This window comes from Rhinopithecus roxellana, chromosome 10 (assembly GCF_007565055.1).
Source record: "Rhinopithecus roxellana isolate Shanxi Qingling chromosome 10, ASM756505v1, whole genome shotgun sequence".
NCBI lineage: Eukaryota > Metazoa > Chordata > Mammalia > Primates > Cercopithecidae > Rhinopithecus > Rhinopithecus roxellana.
This window is the reverse complement of record NC_044558.1, coordinates 106,302,525-106,327,141: the sequence shown is the minus strand read 5'-3', so window position 1 is coordinate 106,327,141 and position 24,617 is coordinate 106,302,525.

Sequence of the window (24,617 nt, the reverse complement as noted above, 5' to 3'; positions counted from 1 at the left end):
CTGGGGTGTAGTGGCACAATCTCAGCTCACCTCAATCTACGCCTCCCAGCTTCAAGAGATTCTCCTGCCTCAGCCTCCCAAGTAGCTGAGACTACAGGCACGCACCACTATGCCCAGCTAATTTTGTAGTTTTAGTAGAGACAGGGTTTCTCCATGTTGGCCTGGTTGATCTCAAACTTCCAACCTCAGGTGATCGCCCACCTCGACCTCCCAAAGTGCTGGGATCACAGGCGTGAGTCACCGCGCCCGGCCCCACATTTACTTTATCGAGTCCTCCATTGATGGACACTTAGGTTGATTCTGCATCTTTGCTATTGTGAATAGTGCTGCAATAAACATATGAGCACAGGTGTCCTTTGGATATAATGATTTCTTTTCCTGTGGATAAAATGTTCAAACATTTTGTGTGTAGTTTTTAGTTTGCTGATGTACAGGTTTGAATGACTCAAAAATACATTTCAGGATAAAACTGAGATACTATAACCTTTACATATTGAGGGAAATACTTTTAATAAAAATAACACTAAGCCAGGTTCAGTGGCTCATGCTTGTAATCCCAGCACTTTGGGAGGCCCAGGCAGGCGGATCACTTAAGGCCAGGAGTTGGAGTTCAAGACCAACCTAGCCAACATGGTTCAAAACCCTGTCTCTATTAAAAACACAAAAATTAGCCAGGCATGGTGGCACATGCCTGTAATCCCAGCTACTAGGGAGGCTGAGGCAGGAGAATTGCTTGAACCCAGGAGGTGGAGATTGTAGTGAGCCGAGATCATGCCACATCACTCCCATCTGGGTGACAGAGCAAGACTGCCTCAAACAGAAACAAAACACTATATATATATGTGTGTGTGTGTGTATATATATAAATACACATATATGTATACACACATATATTGTGTGTATATATGTGTATATACACACTATATATATACAATATAATATGTACATTTATGTATATATACATATATTATGGGTATATATACATATATACACACATATATATAATATATACACACATATACATATATGTATCTAATAACTTAGTGTCATGTAGCGAGAGGCATGGCTGACACTGGGTTGCAGGTCCGAGTGATGAGTTGAGGCTTACAGCTTCTCCTTAAATACCACTCTTCAGCCCCTTCCCACACTCTCACAGTAAAGCAGTAAGACAGGGTACCTTTTCCACCTTCAGAGGTTCATCGTGCGTCTTACAGTTTACAAAACCAGACTGCATGGGCTCCCTTTGCCAATGGGATTGCGCGGGCGCAGTCAGAACCTTGCCAGCCCTGCGGATCTGGAAAGTGGTGAAGACCACCCTCCTCGGATACAGTTAAGGCTGGAATTTTGAAAACGTGAGCTCACAGCAGGTGTCTTGGTGTCAGGTGTTCGTTGCTTTCCTCTTTTGGCCTCTGCAGTAGTACTTTGCATGGAGCTACAGGACCTCTTCCCTTGACGCGTCCCTGGTGGTTGAACTTGCCTTTTTTAGCATTTATCTGGAGCTTCTTATGAGACGGGAGAGCTAGCTCTTCTTATCCTTTTCCTGATGAAGAAACGTTTGTCTTCCCCCTCCCTCCCTCTCTCCTTTTTTTGTTTCCTTGCATCTTCCCAGTCCCCATCCTCACTTCCCCTCTCTGATTCTAATGTCACTTTAAATGGTCGGTCAGTGGTAGGAGCTGATGTGGGAATGGTGTGAGCTGAGATCTGCCTACCTGGGATCAGCCGCAGCTGGCAGGGCCACTGGAAACAGCGGCTCCCAGCCTTGTCTTTGAGAAATCTGGATACTCAGGCGGCGTCCCTGACCAAAGGAATCAGACTGTCAGGGGAGACCCAGGCCCGAAACACCCCAGTGGGACCCCATGTGCAGCAGAAGCTGGCAGCTGCTGACTGACATCATCCGTTCGAACAGGGACCAGAATTTCATGGAAAACAAGGACAGTCTAAGAAAAGGCTGGATTGTGACTTCATACTGAAAAATGAAGCCCAAAATTATGAAAATAGGTTAAATCTGTCTTATGTTGAACAAAATTTGTGTGGGCATAACAGGAACAGTATCCTGTGGCTCACACCTATAATCCCAGTGCTTTGGGAGGCCAAGGTGGGAGGATCACTTGAGCCCAGGAGTTTGAGACCAGCCTGAGCAGCATAGTGAGACCCCATGTCTACAAAAAATAGCAAAAAACTAGCCAGATTAGCCAGACATGGCAGCACATGCCTATAGTCCCAGCTACTTGGGTGGCTGAGGCCGGAGGATTGCTCCAATCCAGGAGTTTGAGGTTGTCGTGAGCTATAATGGCCCCGTTACACTCCAGCCTGGGAGACAGAGCCAGACCCTGTCTCTATTTAAAAAGGAAAAGAAAAGAAAAGAAAACGACATTATGAGTATAAGGCCAAGAGATATTTCTTTTTCCTTTTCTTTTCTTTCTGGTTTTTTTTTTTTGAGATGGAGTCTCACCCTGTTGCCCAGGCTGGAGTGCAGTGGTGTGATCTCGGCTCACTACAACCTCTGACTCCTGGGTTCAAGCAATTCTCCTGCCTCAGCCTCCCAAGTAGCTGGGACTACAGACAAGCACCACCATGTCTGGCTAATTTTTGTATTTTTAGCAGAGACAGGGTTTTGTCATGTTGACCAGGCTGGTCTCGAACTCCTGGCCTCAAGTAATCTGCTTACCTTGGCCTCCCACAGTGCTGGGATTACAGGCATGAACCACCGTGCCCAGCCAGGCCAAGAGATATTTCATACAAATAAGTAAGAAACAACGTGCTAGGACCTCATCAATACCCCTCAGAGATTCTCTTCTTCCTTTGAAACTGAAGTTTTCTTCTGCGAGGCCTGTCCCCTCATTCTCCTGCTGGGTTTGTCCTCAATTCTTAGCCAGTTTCCAGCACTGCCAGAGCCTAACGTGCCTGTGGTCCAAGTAATTCTCCAACATCCAATTCACCAATTTCAACAAATCCTGCATCTTTTGCAACATTTGCAATTTTACCTTTCAATGTATTTACATCCTGTTAGTATTTATTTTAAACATTTTACACACCTAAGAGTCAGGAAGAGGGACCGACTCGACACTGCTATGGAGTGGCAGGGCATCAGGATAACATTTGGTTCAAACAGACGTAAGATCCATAATAAACAGTGGCTTAAGCAAAAGAGGATGCATATTTTCTCTCTTTCAAGAGATTCACCGAGCAGGTATGGGGCAAAGATCCAGGCTCCTTCCATCCTGTTCTTCCATCCTCAGTATGTGGCTGTCTCTACCTCACGGTGCAAGGTGGCTGCCCATGCTACAGCATCATGCCTGAATTCCAGGCTGCAGGAAAATGGAAGGCAGGAATGAAAACGTCTCTCTCCTTCCTTTCAGGACAATCTTCACCTCCACTTACTTCCCATGGCCACACCTAGCTGCAAGGGAATCTTGGAAATGCAGGGTTTTCTGAGCAGCCATGTGTCTGGTTGAAAAGCTGGGATCTATGACAAAAAAAGGGAGAATGCATATTTTAGGGGCAGCTTGCAGCTGTAGCAGCTATTGAGATGAACTGGGTTTAGTGTCTCCAATGGTTACAGGCATCCTACTTTTTTTTTTTTTTTTTTTTTGAGATGGAGTCTCGCTCTGTTGCCCAGACTAGAGTGCAGTGGCTGGATCTCAGCTCACTGCAAGCTCCGCCTCCTGGGTTTACGCCATTCTCCTGCCTCAGCCTCCTGAGTAGCTGGACTACAGGCGCCCGCCACCTCGCCCAGCTAGTTTTTTGTATTTTTTAGTAGAGACGGGGTTTCACCATGTTAGCCAAGATATCTCGATCTCCTGACCTCGTGATCCGCCCGTCTCGGCCTCCCAAAGTGCTGGGATTACAGGCTTGAGCCACTGTGCCCGGCCCCTACTTTTTATTAATCACTAAATACCTTTTAGTGCCAAGAAAAGTGTTTTCCAGCAGGTTTTAGTTTAGCCTTTGAGTCCACTGTGACACAGCCCACCTTTCCTCCCCAAGAGCCTCATTTGTAAAATGAGTCCTCAGCCAACTGCTTGTATTGATTAGTGCTTCAAACCCTGCAGCTCATAAATTAAAAACTCAGAGTGAAAGAGTACATAGGGTTTCATCTGAATCTCCTAAGATGTCCCTCCATGTTAGGTGAGACACAATCTTGGAAAACACAACACAATTAAATGTATCAACTGTATTTATAATTTGGGCCCTTCTTTTTTTTTTTTTTTTTTTTTTTTTTTTTTTTTTTTTTTGATACAGAGTCTCACTGTGTCACCCAGGCTGGAGTGCAATGGCATGATCTCAGTTCACTGCAGCCTCCACCTCCTGGGTACAAGTGATTCTCCTGCCTCAGCCTCCCGAGTAGCTGCAACTACAGGTGCGCGCCACCATGCTCAGCTAATTTTTGTGTGTTTTTTGGTAGAGACAGGGTTTCACTGTGTTGGCCAAGCTGGCCTCAAACTCCTGACTTCAAATGATCCTCCTGCCTTGGCCTCCCGAGTAGCTGCGACTACAAGTGCACACCACCGTGCTCAGCTAATTTTTGTGTATTTTTTGGTAGAGATAGGGTTTCACTGTGTTGGCCAAGCTGGCCTTAAACTCCTGACCTCAAATGATCCTCCTGCCTTGGCCTCCCAAATTGTTGGGATTACAGGTGTGAGCCACTGAACCCGGCCCAGTTTTGGCCCTTCTGAATGTTTTTATGACTACCCTGAATGACTAGGTGCATTGTTGTTCCTGTTGGAGGATCTTGGGAAATAGAAATCTCTTCTGAAGGGATCCATGAGTCAGCTTGACTAAAACAAATCAAGAATTGATATTAAAAATGAGATACAATGGAAGGCCATCTTAGGCAGAGTGTAGGTTCTAGAGGTAGCATTTAAAACCAAAATCTCGTATAGTCAAAATTCTCCTTGAAAACTCCCCAACGTATGGCATGTCTGATCACGTATGTACATGTCTGATCACGTATGTACATGTCTGATCACGTATGTACAGCCCTGCACATCATATCCTATGCACAGTCAAGATTTTCAGCCCCTAAGCTCAATGAAAGAAAGTCAACCTCTGACCGTCTGACTCTCCAAGCCATTCTGTTTTGAGGTTCAGAACTGAATCTCCAGCAGGAAATGTGGAAATATTCCCATCTTCCTGTGGAGTTTATTTTTTCCTGTTCTGACAGCATCTATTTAACCATTCATTCATTCATTCTATAAGTTTTTATTAGAATAATTGGTTCAGGCTGTGTTTTGGGGGCTGGGGTTACCTTCCGGGTGCTTCACTAATTTAATTAATTAGTATTAATTAAATCTTGTTAGAATGCATTCTCCTTTTTTTTTTTTTTTTTTGAGACGGAGTCTTGTTCTGTCACCCAGGCTAAAATGCAGTGGCATGATCTTGGCTTACTGCAACCTCTGCCTCCCAGATTCAAGCGATTCTTCTGCCTCAGCCTCCTGAGTAGCTGGGGATTACAGGCACCCACCACCACACCAGCTAATTTTTGTATTTTTAGTAGAGATGGGGTTTCACCATCTTGGTCATGCTGGTCTTAAACTCCTGACTTTGTGATCCACCGACCTTGGCCTCCCCAAGTGCTGGGATGACAGGCGTGAACATTAATGCATTCTCATGGAAAGTGTTCCACGATGTTACGGAGTCATCTCTAACAAAGAAGTTAGGATCAAAAGTCACTGGGAACGTGACCTAAGGGCTATTCAGCCTCAACAATTTTTCAGGATAAAAACCACATCCAAGATGCTGCAAATAATTTCTTTTTTTTTTTTTTTTTTGAGGCAGAGTCTCACTCTGTCACCAGGGCTGGAATGCAGTGGCCGGATCTCAGCTCACTGCAAGCTCCGCCTCCCGGGTTTACGCCATTCTCCTGCCTCAGCCTCCCGAGTAGCTGGGACTACAGGCGCCCGCCAGTTCACCCGGCTAGTTTTTGTATTTTTAGTAGAGACGGGGTTTCACCGTGTTAGCCAGGATGGTCTCGATCTCCTGACCTCGTGATCCGCCCGTCTCGGCCTCCCAAAGTGCTGGGATTACAGGCTTGAGCCACTGCGCCCGGCATAATTTCTAAGAGAATCTTTGTAAAGGAATTTCTGGGAAAAATGAATACAAAAAAAAGGGAGGGGTTTGTTAAAAGGAACAACTTCATCTGCCTCCGTGGCCACAATCTATTTTAAGGAGATTATTTTATAATTTACTTCTTTCAGACTCATAAATGGTCCTTAAAAATTTAGGCTGAGAGAATTGTCCTCCTAAAATATAACACAATTCTGCTAAATTACAAAAGCTTCAAAAGCGTTCTCCTTAGAAAAGAAAAAAGAAAGAAGAAGAAAAAAAAATCCCATAGTCATGCCTTTTTCATTAGAGGCCTTTGAAATCACCCTAAGCACCTTGGGAAGCCTCAACTAGTAAAACTGTCATGCTTCATTGAAAACAGATTGTTGTCTTTAGCATGTGTATGTTCATTTTACCATCTCATATAAAAATATGGCAGAAAGGTTAACAGCCAGATGTTTGCAAGAATCCAGAGATCAGGGTGCCAAGCAGTATAGTTCAGCAGTCCCCAAACTTTTTGGCAGCAGGGACTGGTTTCGTGGAAGATAGCTTTTCCGTGGACTGGGGTGGGGGGGATGGTGTGAGGATGATTCAAGTACATTGCATTTATTGTCCACTTTATTATTATTACATTGTGACATATGATGAAATAATTCTACAACTCACCATAATGTGGAATCACTGGGAGCACTGAGCTTGTTTTCCTGCAACTAGATGGTTCTATCTGCGCACGATGGGAGACAGTGACGGATGATCAGGCATCAGATTCTCGTAAGGAACACGCAACCTAGATCCCTGCATATGCAGTTCACGATGGGGTCCACACTTCTGTGAGTATTTAATCCTGCCGCTGACCTGACTGGAGGTGGACCGTGGTAATAGGAACAATGGGGAGTGGCTATAAATACAGATGGAGCTTTGCTCGCTTGCCTGCTGCTGTGCAGCCCCGTTCCTAACAGACCACAGGCCGGTCATTGATAGTACAGTCGACTATAATAGGTTTCTGACTCAGTATTTGGTGCAAATTCCTTGATTTTAGAAATATATGGAAAAACAGCTTACTGAGTCTAATCACCAGCTGGATTTGGGTTTGTGAAGAAAGTGTCCCTCTCTGTGTTTCTCTGTCCTGTCTCTCCCGATGTCTAAATGCACTCAAGGGCTTAGCCATTCTGTCAACAACTGCCAGTCATGAGAGGATTTAGAACAAAGCCACGTTTATGACTCAGACACTGTCAGATGGGGACAGTGCTCCACTTCTGTCCACCGCAGAAAACATTAACTGAACAGCTACTGTGTGCCAGGCAGTGCTCAGTGCTGACAACATTGAACTTCTCGAGCTCTGTGATGCCTGAAAAATACCCAGGTTCATTCACCTGGCGAGTTACAAATAACTCCACCACAATGCAGGTTTTGATCAATAGGAATTTTACTACTGGACTGAAGTAAGGAGAGCACTGGGGAGGGTTCCTCAAAGCAGCGTCTCCCTTGGGGGAAGTGACAGGCGGGCCTATGGGGTCGGCGACAGGGGAGATGGTGTGGTGTTGCATGTAGAGGTTGGGCCGCAGCTGCAAAGACACAGTGAGTCTCATGTCAGCACAGGTCACGTGTGATGGTGATGAAGCTGTAGCGCCTCCCGGGATGGAGGCTTTAGCACGGCACTGAGGAAGGCTCAGTCAGGCTCATCTGTAAGTTGCTGGGGCTGTCAGGAGAGAATTCCAGCCAACAAGGTGACCACATTCTACCCAGGGTTTGGGGAAGGACAGGCTGTGGGGCAGGAGGCTGTAAAACCAGCTGATGCTCAAGTGGATTAGCTTCCCATAGTCCCTGGAGATGTTCCCTGCCTGCTGACCCTGGAAGACAGCAAAGGTCAGGTCACCCCTCATTGCAAAGAGCCCCTTCCCCGAATGGGATGAGACTTGCAGACACTCCTATGTTTACCTGTGACAAGGCCAGATACAGCCCCTCCAAAATCTCAATCTTTGCCTCATTGGTGACTGAGCTGAACTGTACCCCCATGGTGGACCAGAACAAAATGCATGTGAACCAAACTTTATTAAAGCCCCTCTTCTTCTCCCAGGCCTGCCTCACTCCCCAGCCTGAGCTGAGATGGCCCCCAGCAGCCCCTCCTAGGAGCAGACAGCCCAAGGCAAAACTATTTGGATCTGCTGTCTGGTTTTTGCCACCCTCACCCCAGCTCCTCACACTGCACCAGCTCCTCGCACTGCACCAGCTCTTCCTAGCTTGCTTGCGCCTCCCAAGAAAAAGTCCAGGCTGCCTGACCCTGGAGACTGGCAGAACTCACAGTTAGAGCCCTCTCCACATTGCCGTCATCCCATCCTGCCCCCTTAGGGATCCGTTAGAATAAAGTCCCTTCCAGAGTCCAGGTTTACTTGTTATTCGACAGTATCTTATCCACAATAGTTCAGTTAATCCTCAAACCACCCCATATATTTACAAGTGAGAAAGCCAAGGCCCTGAACCTGGTCCTGAGATGGGGGGAGGAAGGGCAGGAGCTGGGAAGCATGGCCAGCTGGCCTGTGTCCACTGTGCTGTCTCTCCTTTTCCTTTTTTTTTTTTTTTTTTGAGACAGAGTCTCACTCTACTGCCCAGGCTACAGTGCAGTGGTGCAATCTTTGCTCACTGGAACCTCTGCCTCCCAGGTTCAAGTGATTCTCCTACCTCAGCCTCCCAAGTAGCTGGGATTACAGGTGTGCACCATTATGCCTGGCTAATTTTTGTATTTTTAGTAGAGGTGGGTTTTCACCATGTTGGCCAGACTGTTCTCCTGACCTCAAGCGACACACCCACCTCGGCCTCCCAAAGTGTTAGGATTACAGTTGTGAGCCATGGCCCCCAGCCTACTGTGCTCTCTCATCCTCTCTCTGGTTCTCTCTGTCTCTGTCTCTCTCTCCCCCAACTCCTCCCTCATACAGTTGCCAGCTGTACCCTGTGATATCCAGTTTGCACATGGGCTAGACAAATGTCCAACTCAGGCCAAAGGAAACCATCAGTTTCCATATTCTCACATTTACTTTGAATGAAGTGCATAGTATAAGTGTTACCAGAAAGGGGTCCTGATCCAGACCCCAAGAGAGCGTTCTTGGATCTTGCACAAGAAATAATTCGGAGCAAGTCCATACAGTGAGAAGACAGGTGGGAAGGCCTCCCTGGCAGAACTCCAGCCGGCCTGTGTACGGGGAGGAGTGCACACTGGGGTGGAGCTACTGAAGTCTACACTGTTTGCAGCACGGAGGAGCCTGACCCATCTTCTGTAATGAGCCCCAGCCAGGACTCTGTCTTTGTGGAGAGTCCCTGTTTCCTCTTTTCTTCCGTTTCACCCAATAAAACCCTGCCCTACTCACCCTTCAAATAGTCTGCAAGCCTCAGTTTTCATGGCCATGTGACAAGGACCCTGTCTTTAGCTGAATTAAGGAAAAATCCTGCAGCAAAAGCAAGTTTATTAAGAAAGTAAAGGAATAGGCCAGGCCCGGTGGCTCACGGATTATGCCCGTAATCCCAGCACTTTGGGAGGCCAAGGCAGGTGGATCACGAGGTCAGGAGATTGAGACCATCCTGGCCAACATGGAGAAACCATGTCTCTACTAAAATACAAAAAATAAGCCAGGCTTGGTGGTGCACGCCTATAGTCCCAGCTACTCAGGAGGCTGAGGCAGAAGAATCACTTGAACCTGGGAGGCCCAGGTTGCAGTGAGCCGAGATCGCACCACTGCACTCCAGCTGGGCGACAGAGCAAGACTCCGTCTCAAAAAAAAAACAAGTAAAGGAATAAACAATGGCTACTCCATAGGCAGAGCAGCAGTATGGGTTACTGTTGGCTATTTTATGGTGATTTCTTGATTGTATGCTAAATAAGGGGTGAATTATTCATGAGTTTTGCAGGAAAGGAGTGGGCAATTCCCAGAACCAAGGGATCCTCTCCCTTTCAGACCATATAGGGTAATGTCAGGAAGTTACATTTGTAAACTGTCATGGCACTGGTAGGAGGGTCTTTTAGCCTCCTAATGCATTATAGTTAGCGCATAATGAGCTGTGTGAGGACGACCAGAGGTCACTCTCGTCACCACCTTGGTTTTGGTGGGATTTGGCTGACTTCTTTATGCAATCTGTTTTATCAGCAAGGTCATTATTATCTGTGTCTTGCGCTGACCTCCTATCTCATCCCGTGACTTACAATGCCTTAACCTCCTGGGAAGGCAGCACAGTAGGTCTCAGCCTCATTTTAGCCAGCCCGTGTTCAAGATGGAGTTGCTCTGGTTCAAATGCCTCTGACATAACGATTGTTATTTGTTGATAAGAGGCATGGAGAGGGAATTTTGATTATTGAGTTCTCAATACAATGAGACTTTATTGGTTTTAGAATGTCTTTAGTAATCTACAAATAACTATTCTTTGGATAAACCTCATAAGCTATGATACTGCCTGTGGTAAACATTTGTTCTGTTTTTTAGTGGCAGAATAATAAACTCAGATATTAACTGGTAAGTATTTTGTTTTGCACACATATACACATACATGCACATATAATTCACTATGAAAATTACACTATTCTGAGCTTACTGCATTTGGGGGTGGAGGTGGCCATCGACACAGCCAAATTCAGGTCATCAAGAGTCAAATTCTTGGCTCTGAGTGTCTGAGGAGGCTTTTGAATGTTATGAGAGAGGAAACAATAGTCTTGAGAAACAAAGCTACTGAATTGCAAAGCAGGGTTTTTTTGAGAGAGAATGATTTTAATGTTCAAAATGCAAGGTCTAGATGGGTATTAGACTCAAAATCCTGAAGGACTCAGGCTTAAAGTCTGTGCTTTAATTAACAGATTGGAAAGAAAATAGATGAATCAAGTCCCCCGGGTTTATGAGAAGGTGGCCCAGGCTGGGATAGGGGCCAGGGTGGGAGCCGGGAGTGGGATGCAGGAGGGGCGGGGTGTGTGCCACATCCCCTCTGTCGCCATCCCTGAGATCAACTAAACACAGTGATCTGAGAGTAGAGGACACAGCTGGGGGAGGTGTTGGGCCCAGTGACCTTGCGGCAGGGGAGGAAGAGATGATCTTGGTGCTGTCTATTCTCAAGTACAGAGTATGAATAGGAAATTTTGGTTGTGGCAAGACCAACAGATCTGAGATGACTGCCATTCAAATGATAGCTGTCACTCACAGTTCCCAAGAGGAGGGGACACGTCTCACCCCACAGGATGCACCAGGGTTGCTCAGGAGACACAGAGAGAGGAATATGCAAGGAAGACACTTTATTGTGGTTTCCATGGGCAGGAATAAGTGAGGCTTAGTATTGACTTGCTTGAATAGTTCTGAGCATAGGGGCTGCCTCTAGTTGTCTGGTGCCTGGCTTTGGGGTGATTGGGCAGGTGGATACTGACCTCTAGGGTGTGAGAGCCTGATAAGGAAGGTAGTTGTAGGTATGGACTCTGAATTGATTGGTTTGTATTTGAAAAGTGCTCCTAAGTGGTGGGAAGTGGTGGTGAGGGTTAGGGAATGAGGGAGGCAAGGCAAGGCAAGGCAAGGTGACCTTAGACACCTCAGACGTCCTGTCCAGAACCAGGAGTGCCCAGCATGTGCTTACCAGGCAGATGTTAAAGCATGAATTTTACAGAAGGTAGAAGATTACCACATGAGCAAGGTTACAAATAGAAATTTCAAAATGTTACAAATACAATTCTACCAATGAAACTATGTTAAGTTTCATTTACCGCCTTAATGAGGGGACCAGTGGAAAACAAAGTCAGTTTGAAGAAGATTATGAGACACCAATGTCTATATTCTCAGTGAAGTTTTCAAAAACGGTCAAATAAGACCAATCAAAGTCATAATCTTTGTGGTTGACTGGTCTAAAGCATTTGCATCACCCTTTGACTAAGATCATTTTTAGTCTTTAATGTTGCAAATGTTTAAAATGTCTGAATTATCATCAAGAATATATATATATATATTTGTAGTTATTGATATGTATCAATATGTAGTTATTGTAGTTATTGATATGGTTTGGCTCTGTGACCCCACCCAAATCTCATCTCAAATTATAATCCCCATAATCCCCACATGTTGAGGGCAGGACCTGGTGGGAGGTGATTGGATCATGGCGGTGATTTCCCCGATGCTGTTCTTGTGACAGCGAGTTCTCACAAGATCTGATGATTTTATGAGTGTTGACAGTTCCTCCTACATACTCTCTCTCACCTGCCACCATGTAAGATGTGCCTGCTACCCCTTCCACCATGCTTGTAAGTTTCCTGCGGCCTCCCCAGCCATGTGGAACTGTGAGTCAATTAAACCTCTTTTCTTTGTAAATTACCCAGTGTCAAGCAGTTCTTTATAGCCATGTGAGAATGGACTAATATGGTTATTAATGATATATCATATACAGCCTCTTCCTCAGAACTCTTCCTCTGGTCACAGTTTGTTGGACCAGGAATAAATGCTTGTTTCAAGACAACAGGCAATCAGAATCTTTCCCTGACAATTTGGAGCCACAAAGGAGAGAAGAAAATATAAGAAAGGGTACAGAAAAAAGCAGAATGTGAGAGAGGGAGCGATCCAAAGGCACTCCAGTCCCTGATTCTGGTCGTTCCTGAGATAGTTCTTATCTTTTGGTTCCAACTGACCTCTCTTACCTTTAAAATAAATTATGCTATTTGCTTACGTTAGTATGGGTTGGATTGCAATGAAAGCGGTTTATAATTACTTGAACGCTGTTGGTGAACAAGGCTATTTGGAAGTCTGGAATGGGATTAGTCCAAGGCACTGACAGGTCAAGTGTAAAAGCTTCCATCTGAGTGCAGTCAAGCTTTGGGTTTGGTGAATCCCGTCACTAAATCCATGGGTTTTGCTCTGGCCATGACTGAGGGTGCTCTCATGCCTTTCTGAACCTGTTGCGAGATCTTCTCACTGGTGACCTTTTCTCACTGGTAAACTTTTTGCTTCCTCTACGTGAATTCACCCTCAGTGGCAGAGAATGCTAATTGCATACCCAATACCTACTGTCTCTTCTTTTCTTACCAACTAAACCCCAGTTTTGTTCAAAGAAGCCAATGTGCTCAGGTAGCAATACTACATCCCTCCGGTCTGCCTGTGATCATGAGTCACAGTCCCAGCATATATGTTGTAAACAGAATTTACTAGATGTGACATTACCAGAAACAGATGACTTTTACCCTTTGCCTATGGCTTCTTCCTGTCCAGAACTCAGGTGTGATGGCTGGAGCTCCAACAGTCATCTTGCAAACATGAGGAGGTAGGGAGGTGGCAGCTGGATCATCTTGCAGGAGATTGGAGCAGTGTTCTGCCTCAGCCTTCTTTTTTAAAAAAAACTTCTGTTACATTTTTCTAAACTTTTTGTCATGGAGAACTTTGAACATACATAAAGCATGCAATAATACCATGATATACTTATGTAACCATGCCACAGAAATAGGTGGCCCCATCCAGCTTTGAGAAGAGTTTCATACAAGGATGACTTACACAGTTGCGGCAGAGTCTAGGAACATCGCATGGATTGGTGCATCTCTGGGACTAATAGAGGGGGAAGCTTCAAATCTATAGACCCGAAGAGCAGGGGTGGGAGCGGTTCCCATACCTGGAGAGAGAAAGCTGTGTGGAGAGGGCGCTTTGATAGGAGCTGCAGCCTTGTGTGGAGGGGTGCAGCCTCTCCAGTCCCAGCCCCCGCAGGGAGGAACACCCACTCTCCTCCTTCTTCTGCTTGGCTGCTGGTACCCCCATTCCTAGAAGCCACTGGGTGAGCAAGCGGCTCATCCATCCTTACCAGTGAGTCCCTGGCGCCGAATGCAGGACAGGGAAGGTGGGACAGGCGTCTGCAGGGGCCACAGGCACATTGAGGGACAGAGAAGGTGGCGTGTACTCAGGAGGCTGAGGCAGGAGAATCACTTGAACCCAGGAGGCAGAGGTTTCAGTGAGCCAAGATCGCACCACTGCCCTCCAGCCTGGGTGACAAGAGCAAAACTCTGTCTCAAAAAAAAAAAAAAAAAAAAAGAGGTCACCACAACTTAGAAGTTTAAAACAACAGAGGTTGTCACTCCAGTCTGGAGGCTGGAATCTGAAATCAGGGGTGGCCAGAGCTGTGCTCCCTTCAGAGGCTCTAGGGGAGGCTCCCTCCTGCCTCCTCCAGCTCCTGGTGACTCCACATTCTTTGGCCTGAGGCTGCATTGCTCCCATCTCTGCCTCTGTGTTCACGTGGCCTCCTCCCTGTGTCTCTCTGTCTTCTCCTCTTCACTCTCTTGTCAGGATCCTCATTCTCAGCTTTAGGGCCAAATCCAGGGTGACCTCATCTCAAGATCCTCACCTTGGCTGGGTGCAGTGGCTCATGCCTGTAATCCCAGCACTATGGGAGGCTGAGGCGGGTTGATCAATTGAGGCCAGGAGTTCGAGACCAGCCTGGTCAACATGGGGTAACCCTGTCTCTACTAAAAATACAAAAATTAGTCCAGTGTGGTGGTGGATGCCTGTAATCCTAGCTACTCTAGAGATTGAGGCATGATAATTGCTTGAACCCAGGAGGCAGAGGTTGCAGTGAGCTGAGATCATACCATTGCACTCCAGCCTGGGTGACAGAGTGAGACTCTGTCTCAAAGAAAAAAAAAATTCTTGCCTTAATTATATTTGCAAAGATACGTGCTCCAGATAAGATCTCATGCTTTGGTTTTGGGTAGACATATCTTTGGAGGGCCACGATTCAACCCACTACACCAGCGCAGATACGTTTTAGCCAAGTTAAGACCATCCATTTATGTGCCAACTCAGGACCTCCATGTTTCCAGAATAAAATGTGCATGTCACCCTCCAGAGCTTCTCAATGCACCTGGGCCCCCTGCACAAACAAGCTGTCCACTATGTGGATTGCTTAGGCAGTTAGCCACTGCTATAGCAGGGGTGGGGGCGAGAGGGTGGGGAGTGGGGACATTTTACACCAAATCCTGATGGAATCAGTCAGAGCATTTGTTCTCTGCCCTGTGGAATTAGAAGGCAGGTTGGTGGAAGAAAGGAAGACATCAAAGTGCTGGCTAAAGATGCAAGCACCTCAAAATCACCAAGCTCTCACGCGCTGCTAGCGGGATTGTCATTGGTAGCTTGGCACAAGCTTTCTTTAGAACTACTTGGTTTTATATATATATATACACACACACACATATATTTATTATATAGAATAGGTAAACATGCATATATGTTTATTGAAATGATGCATATATATGCATAAACCAGAGCTGGTGGTGGTACACACATGTGTATTTGGGTGATAAGGTTATGGGTAATTTTTATTTTCTTACGCATTTTTTTCTGTAGTTTTTCAGGTTTTCCAAAGTGAGCATTTTTTGATGGGTTAAAAAATGACATTTTAAAAAGAATTAAGGGAACGAAGCAGAAAACATAATTACTAAGTTCTGACTCATCCCTCAGTGACTGTGACTCCGGTTCCTACCAGGTCCAAATGCCAATAGGAGAGATGAATGTGTCGTTTGTGGAGTGAACTAGCTGAGGGAATGGCGTAAAATGAAAGGCACCTTTCCCTCTTCTTCCCCGGTGTCTCACTGGAGGTATTTCATCCTAAAAAGTCATGAAATCTTGATCCAAAGCTCAAATCGTGTTTTGTGTAGGTATTTCCCGGGCTTCTGGCTTAAGGCTGTGTTTTGGTCTTCTAGCCAGTACTTAACGAAATGGCAGAGAAAAAGAGTTGGACATAAAGGTCGAGCACACCTCAAATACAGTGCTCCAGGATTAAATGTTGAAATGTTCGTTTCATACACAGACCGGCACGTGACTTTAATCTGTGAGGGTTTTAAGAGAGAGATCAGGAGTCACCTCCCACTCAAATATGGCACGGTGTTTAACAGATCAATACAGCCGTTGCAGTTCTTAACTCAGTCGAAATTAGCTGTTTTGCGACTGTCAGTGTATCAACCGTGCCAAGCTTTTTGAAGACCCTACCGGGTGAAATCCTGACACTCGGTGGCGAGTGTACTTGGCAGATTAATTGCAGCGATTTGGGATGCCACCTTTAATTCAGAGTCGACCCGAGTGATCTAAAGACGTGATGGCCAGCCTGAGAGTCCCAAATTAGCCAAATGTGAATTACTTCCGAGCTCTCAGAGCTAAACTTGCCTTTCCTTGTTTAACAACCTCAGTTACTGAAATTTGAAAATCTCTCAAGAGAAGACTTTATTTTTTGCCGATGGAAGGTGGTGATGCTGAACTACATGGGAAAAAGAAAACAGCTCTCTTTCCCTATGAGCAATTTATAACTCAAGTCAATTCAAAACATGTAATTAATAGCCCATTCTAATTGGAAGCGAAAGCATAATCCATCTTTGGATGCTCCTGTTCTTCCGCTGCTGGCTGGATCTTCACTGCTGAGCAACGAAGCTCACCGACACGGCTGCAGTCAGAGGAGGTCTTCTCGGTTCATCTTTTTCGTCTCTAACATTTCTGTGGAAAAATAAAGAAACAGTTTGTCACAAGCGATGGAGGCTTCCATGTGGAAATCAACTATTTAATGCCTCAGTGGGAACTGAGAATTTTTCATTAAGTTGTCCGGTGTAATTTCATCCTTCCAGGCAGCTTCCCTCTTTCTCCTGTTCTTTCAGGTCAGACGCAAAGTCAGGAGAAAGTCAACAGCTCTATCTGGCGTCCCGCTGAGTGGCCGGGCAGCTTTCTCAGAGGGAACGCCTGGCGTTCATCGTGTCCTGCTTTGGTCTTGGTCGACTTGTCGGCATTTTCATGACTTGTTCTTCTTTCCCAGGGAGGTGGGTTATTATCCCCAGGCCCATTCCACCTCTCCAGTGCCCATCCGTTCTGGTCTCATGCACGTTTGCCTCAGAGGGGTTCGCTCCTCCACTCATTTGTTTATTCAACAGCTTTTGAGCACCTATTATGCATCAAATGCACTCCTACACATCAAGGAATCTGACCTCAAGAAACACAGGCTCCCTGTCCTTATGGGGGCCTGTGTTTTAACAGGTAGAGTTGAACTGTGAACCAGTAAGCCAGTACATTTGAAAAAAGGGAATTGCAGGTAATGATAGGTTTTATTTATTTATGTTGGGACAGCGTCTTGCTCTGTCACTCAGGCTGGAGTGCCGTGGTGACCACGGCTGACTGCAGCCTCAAACTCCTGGGCTCAAACGATCCTCCCACCCCAGCCTCAAGTAGCTGGGGACCACAGGCACATGCCACCACACCCAGCTAATTTTTTCCTGTCTCGCTGTGTTATCCAGGTGGGCCTAGAACTCCTGGGCTCAAGTGATCCTTCTGCTTTGGCCTCCCAAAGTGCTGGGATTATAGATGTGAGCCACTGCACCCAGCCAGGTTGTAAAGAAGATAAAACAGGGCTGGCCTGGTGCGGTGGCTCACGCCTGCAATCCCAGCACTTTGAGAGGCCGAGGCAGGCGGATCACGAGGTCAGGAGATCGAGACTCATCCTGGTTAACACGGTGAAACCCCGTCTCTACTAAAAATTCAAAAAATTAGCCGGGCGTGGTGGCAGGCTCCTGTAGTCCCAGCTACTCAGGAGGCTGAAGCAGGAGAATAGCGTGAACCCGGGAGGCGGAGCTTGCAGTGAGCCGAGATCGTGCCACTGCACTCCAGCCTGGGCGACAGAGTGAGACTCCGTCTCAATAATTAATTAATTAATTAATTAAAAATCGAAAAACACAAAACAGGGCTACAGAGTGACTGGGGCTTGTATGAGTTGGGTGAGACTTGGTCTCAGGTGATGGGAGCAGGTGCTTGTGAGGAGGGGCATTGTATTGAGGTGGAATTGTGATGAGGTCGTACTTTCACGGCTGAGGTGAAGCTGTCCAGACACAGGGAAGAGGACGTGCAGAAACCCCAGGTAGGAAGGACTTGGACTGTTGGAGGAACAGGAGAAGAAGGGCTCCCCTGTGGCTGGAGCTCAGGAGTGAGCGGTGTGGAGGCAGGACACGTGCTCAGGGTTTATGGGTCTGAGATCATGGGGGTCTGGCTGGCAGTGGCCAGTTGGTGTTTTTTAACTCAACTCTCAAAGGACGCCATAGGAGCCGTCTAGGTAGGGGAGTGGCATGGTGAGATGTTGCTGCTCTGTGGGGAGTGGGCTATAGGAAAGTGAGAGCAGCTGGGTCTCAAGTCAAGCAGCAAATGAAAGTGACCAGCTGCTCTCTATTCAGTGAACATTTATTAAATCCGACAACACACATTTATGACAACATGGTGCACTAAGTAGGTTCTTTTTTAAATTTTGAGACGGAATCTCACTCTGTTGCCAGGCTGGAGTGTAGTGGCGCGATCTCTGCTTGTTGCAACCTCCGCCTCCCAGGTTCAAGAGATTCCCCTGCCTCAGCCTCCCAAGTGGCTGGGACTACAGGCCTACCATCACGCCCGGCTAATTTTTTTTTTTTTTTCGTATTTTAGTAGAGACGGGGTTTTACCATGTTGGCCAGGATCGTCTTGATCTCCTGACTTTGTGATCCGCCCACCTTGGCCTCCCAAAGTGCTGGGATTAGAGGCATGAGCCACCGGCCCGGTCAGTAGTTTCTTAACAAAACACGGTGGGACTTAGGAACGATAATAGCAATAGTTTACACTTACAGTAACATCTCAGGGGTACGTTAGCAGCGGGGATGCAGAGAGACGTGGGCAGGAAGAGGTGTATTTTGGGTGTGGAATTGGTGCATCCTGCTGTTCAATTAGGTGTGGAGGATGCAGGCAAGTGAGCCATGGGTGCTGCTGTAGTTTTGGCTGGAGCAGCTGGGGGTGCCGTTCATGAAGTGGGCAAGTCTGGGGAGAAGTGGCTTGGAGCAGGTAGCTGAGAGAGGAGGGACTTGGAAGGGGTGGCTAAGACAAGAGTGGCTTGGAGGGGGTAGCTGATAGAAGAGTAGCTTGGAGGTGGTAGCTGAGAGGGAAGCAGTTTGGAGGGGGTGGCTAAGAAAAGAGTGGCTTGGAGGGGTAGCTGAGAGAGAAACAGCTTGGCGGGGGTAGCTGAGGGAGGAGTAGCTTGGATGGGGTAGCTGAGGGAGGAATAACTTGGAGGGGGTAGCTGAGAGAGAAGCAGTTTGGAGGGGGTAGCTGAGAGAGAAGCAGTTTGGAGGGGGTAGCTGAGAGAGAAGCAGTTTGGAGGGGGTAGCTGAGAGAGGAGTGGCTTGGAGCGGGTAGCTGAGAGAGAAGCAGTTTGGAGGGGGTAGCTGAGAGAGGAGCAGCTTGGAGGGGGTAGCTGAGACTGCTGTTGCCTCGCTGGTGTTCCCTTGTCCTCAGCCTCAGAGCCCAGCCTTTCTCAGGGGTGGCAACTTGCTGAGATCAAAGAGTCTGCACCTTCTGGATTTCCTGGTAGCTGGGTGTAGGCATGTGACTAAGTCCTGGCCAATCAGATAAAAGTGGCATCTTCAGAAGGAACTTCCAGGAAGGGCCTTTAAAGGTTCTGGTTCAGCCCAGAGGGGCCACCTCTTGCCTCTCCTTCCGGCTTCCTGGAATGACTGTATGCTGGTTGGAGCTTCAGGGGCCACTTTGTGACCTTGGGGTAGAAAAAGCCTCGTTCCCCGATTACTTCATGGGGCCTCTGTGTCAGGCCTGAGCTGTCCATTTTCAATGCCTTTTATGTGGGAGAATAAGGCCCGTTATGTTTATGCAGCTGTTCTTTTGTGATTTCCGTGCTGTGCCACTGAGTCTACTCTTAGGGGGAGAAATGAACAGTAGAACAAAAACCAAGAACCCGTGTTGTTAGAATGAGTTACAGGTGCCTTTTAGATCCCCATCCAGAGGTGTGGAATAGGTAATTACATACACGTGAATGGAGCTTAGGGCTAATTCATTGATTAGTTATTAACCGTGTTGCCACACGATAAGAAACAAGTCTCTTTTTCATGTCCTACAAATTACTTTCCTCATGAGCTTGCAAAGTCAAATAACAAGGACTGTCCTTCAAGAAATGTTCCAGATGAAATGTATTTGTACCATAATGACCATTACAAATCAACTGGTCACCCTGTTTGCATAGGTACAATGTCTGGGCAATTTCCATTCCACCCTTCCATACAGCACTGACCACTGAGCACCTGAACCCAGGTTGGGGTGAGGAGAAAAGGGCCAGAGGGCAACACAGGGGGACACTACAGTGGGCTCTTCCTGGATCTGAGCAACTGCATGTTTCTCCATAGAGAAGGATGGGCATCAATGAGATGCGTGAGGTGTTTTTATTGTTTTTAATTTAAACTTATTTATTTTTTAATGTTTCTAGGTCTGCAAGGGCTTTAGGGAGATGGCAAGCAATGTGATGTCTAGCCTTTTACATGAAAAAATCTTTTACTTGTGTTGCCCCTCTAGATAAAGGCCATCTGGAGTTTAAGCTTAATTCAATCATGTTTTAGTAGGCATCCAACAGAGTCTGAACTACAGAGATCTTTCATACCACAGAAAGGCCCAATTTATTACTGGGATCCAGGGGAAATAAAATAGAAAGCAATAACTAAGATAAGTGGTCCATCAAAAGTTACACGTGCTAACAGGCCCACACAACACACACTAGCGCACAGATCTCTAAGACTTGCACGGAGAAACGCTGTACCCAGGTTTGCAGAAGCGGTTGTTTCTTTTCTTCTCTCCTTGAATTTAATTAGAAACGGAAATATGTAATACTAACACCAAGAACTACGTCTTTCTTCTCAAACTGGTTTGCAGATCCCTAGAAATCAGGACATATTTTTTATATGTGTTGGAAACTGGAAACATATTTCATGCATTAATTCGCTAAATCCTTCTATCAACGCTATGAGGCATGAGCTTGTATTACGCCCATTGCGTAGGTAAGGAAACTGAGATACAAGGGATTCAAATGACTGGTGTGAGAGCTGGGAATTCACACCCGCAGGCTGGTCCCAGAGACCCTGAGGGCAGCCCCTGTGCTGGGCTCTTTCTTGACAGGACTGGGGAGGCTGAGAACTGATGAGGGTACGCTGCCCCATTTCCATCTGTATTAGTATCTTACTGCTGCAGTGACAAATCACCACAAATCTGGTGACTCTAAACAGCATGCATTTATTATCAGACTGTTCTAAGGTCAGAAGTCCTAACATCAAGGTGCTGGCAGAGCTCCCTTCCTGCTGAGGGCTCTTGGGGAGAATCAGTTTCTTGCCTCTGGCAGCTCCTAAGTAAAGGCTGCCCAATTCCCTGCCTCATGACCGCTGATGTGGCTTGGATCCATGTCCCTGCCCAAATCTCATGTAGAGTGGTTATACCTGATGTGTGTGTGTGGAGGTGGGGCCCGGTGGGAGGTGACTGGGTCATGGGGTGGATCCTCTATGAATGGTTTAGCACCATCGCCCTTGGTGCTGTCCTGGTGACAGTGAGTTCTCGTGAGATCTGGTGATTTGAAAGTGTGCAGCGCCACCTGCCTTCCTCCTGCTCCAGCCATGGGAAGTGCCTGCTCTCCCTTTCCCTTCCACCATGATTGAAAGCTCCCCGAGGCCTCCGCAGAAGCGGAGCAAAAGCCACTCTGCTTCCTGTACAGCCTGTGGAAGCATGAGCCAACGACACCTCTCTTCTTCATACATTACCCAGTCTCAGGTATGTCTTCATAGCCCTGCGAGAATGGACTCATATAGCCCCTTCTTCCATCTTTACTGCCAGCCGGACAGCGTCTTCAGGTCTCTCTGACCTCTGCGTGTCCTTGCATCTCCTGTTGTTCTGGGACTCTGTCTCCCTAATATAAACATTTTGATTCTTGGGATGATCCCAGATGATCTCCTCACATAATCACCCGATGTGGTTTGGATCTGTGTCTCCACCCAAATCTCCTACCCCGTTGTTCTCCCCAGGGTTGGAGGCGGGGCCTGGTGGCAGGGGATTGGATCATGGGGACAGAGTTCTCATCAATGGTTTAGCACCATTCTCTCCGTGCTGTTCTCAGGAGAGTGTGTGAGTTCCTATGCGGTCCGGCTGAGTGTGTGGCACCTCCACCCGCCTTTGACCCTGCTCCTGCCATGTAAGATACCTGCTTTCACTTCACCTTCTGCCATGAATGAAAGCTCCCTGAGGCCTCCCCAGGAGCAGAGGCTACCAGGCTTCCTGTGCAGCCTGCAGAACTGAGCGCCATTTAAACCTCTTTTCTTTGTAAATTACCCACCCTCAGTTATTTCTTTATAGCAGTGCAAGAACAGACTAATACGTCACCCCTACAAAATCCATTTGGCCATGTCAGTAACACCTCGACAGGTTCCGGGGATTAAGATATGGACATCTCTGGGGTGTCATTTTATATTTACCACATAATCTAAAGAATGTGTGTGTGGAGGGGGAGAAGAACGTGGAACTAACCTTACTAATCTGCCTTCCTGGCTTTTGCAAATCTGTTTACTGCAGGTCCAGAATGTGAATGTCTCACTTAGAAAGTCAAGCAGCGGCCACATGTAGTGACTCATGCCTGTAATATCAGTACTTTGGGAGGCCAAGGTGGGTGGATCACTTGAGGCCAGGAGTTCGAGTCCAGCCTGGCCAATATGGCGAAACCCTGTCTCTACTAAAAATACAAAAAATTATCCGGGCATGGTGATGTGTGCCTGTAATCCCAGCTACTTGAGTGGCTGAGACATGAGAATCTCTTGAACCCCAGAGGCAGAGGTTGCATTGAGCTGGGTACCACTGCACTCCAACCTGGGTGATACAGCATGAGTCTGGGAAGGAAGGAAGGAAGGAAGGAAGGAAGGAAGGAAGGAAGGAAGGAAGGAAGGAAGGAAGGAAGGAAGGAAGGAAGGAGGGAGGGAGGGAGGGAGGGAGGGAGGGAGGGAGGGAGGGAGGGAGGGAGGGAGGGAAGGAAGGGAAGGGGAAAGAAAAGAAAAAAGAGAAGAGAAAAAGAAAGAAAGAGAAAGAGAAAGAGAGAAAAAGAAAGAAAGAGAAAGAAAAAGAAAGAGAAAGAAGAAAGAAAGAAAGAAAGAAAGAAGAAAAGAAAGGAAGGAAGGAAGGAAGGAAGGAAGGAAGGAAGGAAGGAAGGAAAGGAAGGAAGGAAGGAAGGAAAGAAGGAAGGAAAGTCAAGCAGCAAACGAAAGTGACAGGCTCCTTTCAACTCAGGGAGCATTTATTAAATCCCACAACACACATTTATCACAACATCGTGCAGTAAGTAGGTTCTTAGTAAAACATGGTGGGACTTAGAAATAAGAGGAATAGTTGACACTTGCATTGTCCTCCCTTTGTTCTAAGCACTGTTCTGCATATGTTAGCATGTTAGATTCACACAACTCCACACATTCTAGGAGGAAGGTGGGAAAAGCCTTCTCAGAGGGTGATGGTCTTCGTATAGTGCTGAACTTCTGCCTCAGCTAAGGCTATTTATTCACTTTTTTCCTACTACCTTTAAGGTATACAATCCATAGAATTAACTCCTGATAGGGCTCGACTTCTATCTTCAGCTTCCTTTGATGACTATTTCAATGGGAATAGGAGCAAACAATAAAATTGGACCTGAATAGTTTGAATTTATCAGATGTCAATGAATAATTTCACTTACTAGCACTTGTGAAAGTTTAATTGTTCCTTTCTAGCCTTTGGCTTTCATTAAAGCAATCAACAAAGTCCTAGGTGCAGAGCCTGGGCAAAGGAGGGGGTAAGGCCACAAATTAGTGCAGTGGCAAGGAAGTGGGGTTATTTTTGCAGCCTTATCACCTCCCCTGCCTGAGCTCCACGCCTAGGACTTCGTTGTCTATTTCTTCATGCCTGAGTTGAAAACACAGCCTGGTCCCTTGACTTGCTTTTGTTAACAGCATGCAGTAGACCCAGTGTCTTGTGTGCTATTCTAGACCAGCCAGCCCCCAGCTGACCAGGCATCTGACCACAGATATGTGAGTGAGTCCAGTCACAACCAGCCGAGCATGACTTAGATCAGCAGAGCTGTAGACTCATGAGCAATAGTTATAGTAATTAATAAACCATCATAATAAATTACAATCAATAAACCATCATAATAAGCAAACTGTTTTCACTGTAAGTCACTAAGATTTAATGTGTTAGTTTTGTGATGCAATAACAGATAAAGAGAGGGTATCCTTGGGCGAGTTCCTCAAGCTGGGTCTAAATGAATCACAGAGGGCTGGCAATTTGTGTCAACACAACATTAGCTGGTTCTAATTCAGAGATCATAAGAAGATCTACAGTTATTACAAGTCAACTGAGTCCATATTTTAAAATTGAGACACTTTATAAAGAAATCCTAACTTTGAGCTCTTTCCACAAAAAGATGAAATATCTGTTGATGCTAAGGGTGTGTTTTCCAAAGACAGCCGTGTGTGGAGCTATTGCCTGCCGCATCTGCCCTCACCTCCTCGATCCTCACTCTGATTGTCAGGTGTGGTGTTGACAATGCAATATGGAATGTCAGGATTCTAACTCCTGGCTGATTTCATCCACTTACGGTTGTGCATGCTGAACTGCCTTGTACTGAGTTCTGCTTCTGCCATTTTCTTTTTTTTTTTTTTTTTTTTTTGAGATGGAGTCTCGCTCTGTCACCCAGGCTGGAGTGCAGTGGCCAGATCTCAGCTCACTGCAAGCTCCGCCCCCCGGGTTTACGCCATTCTC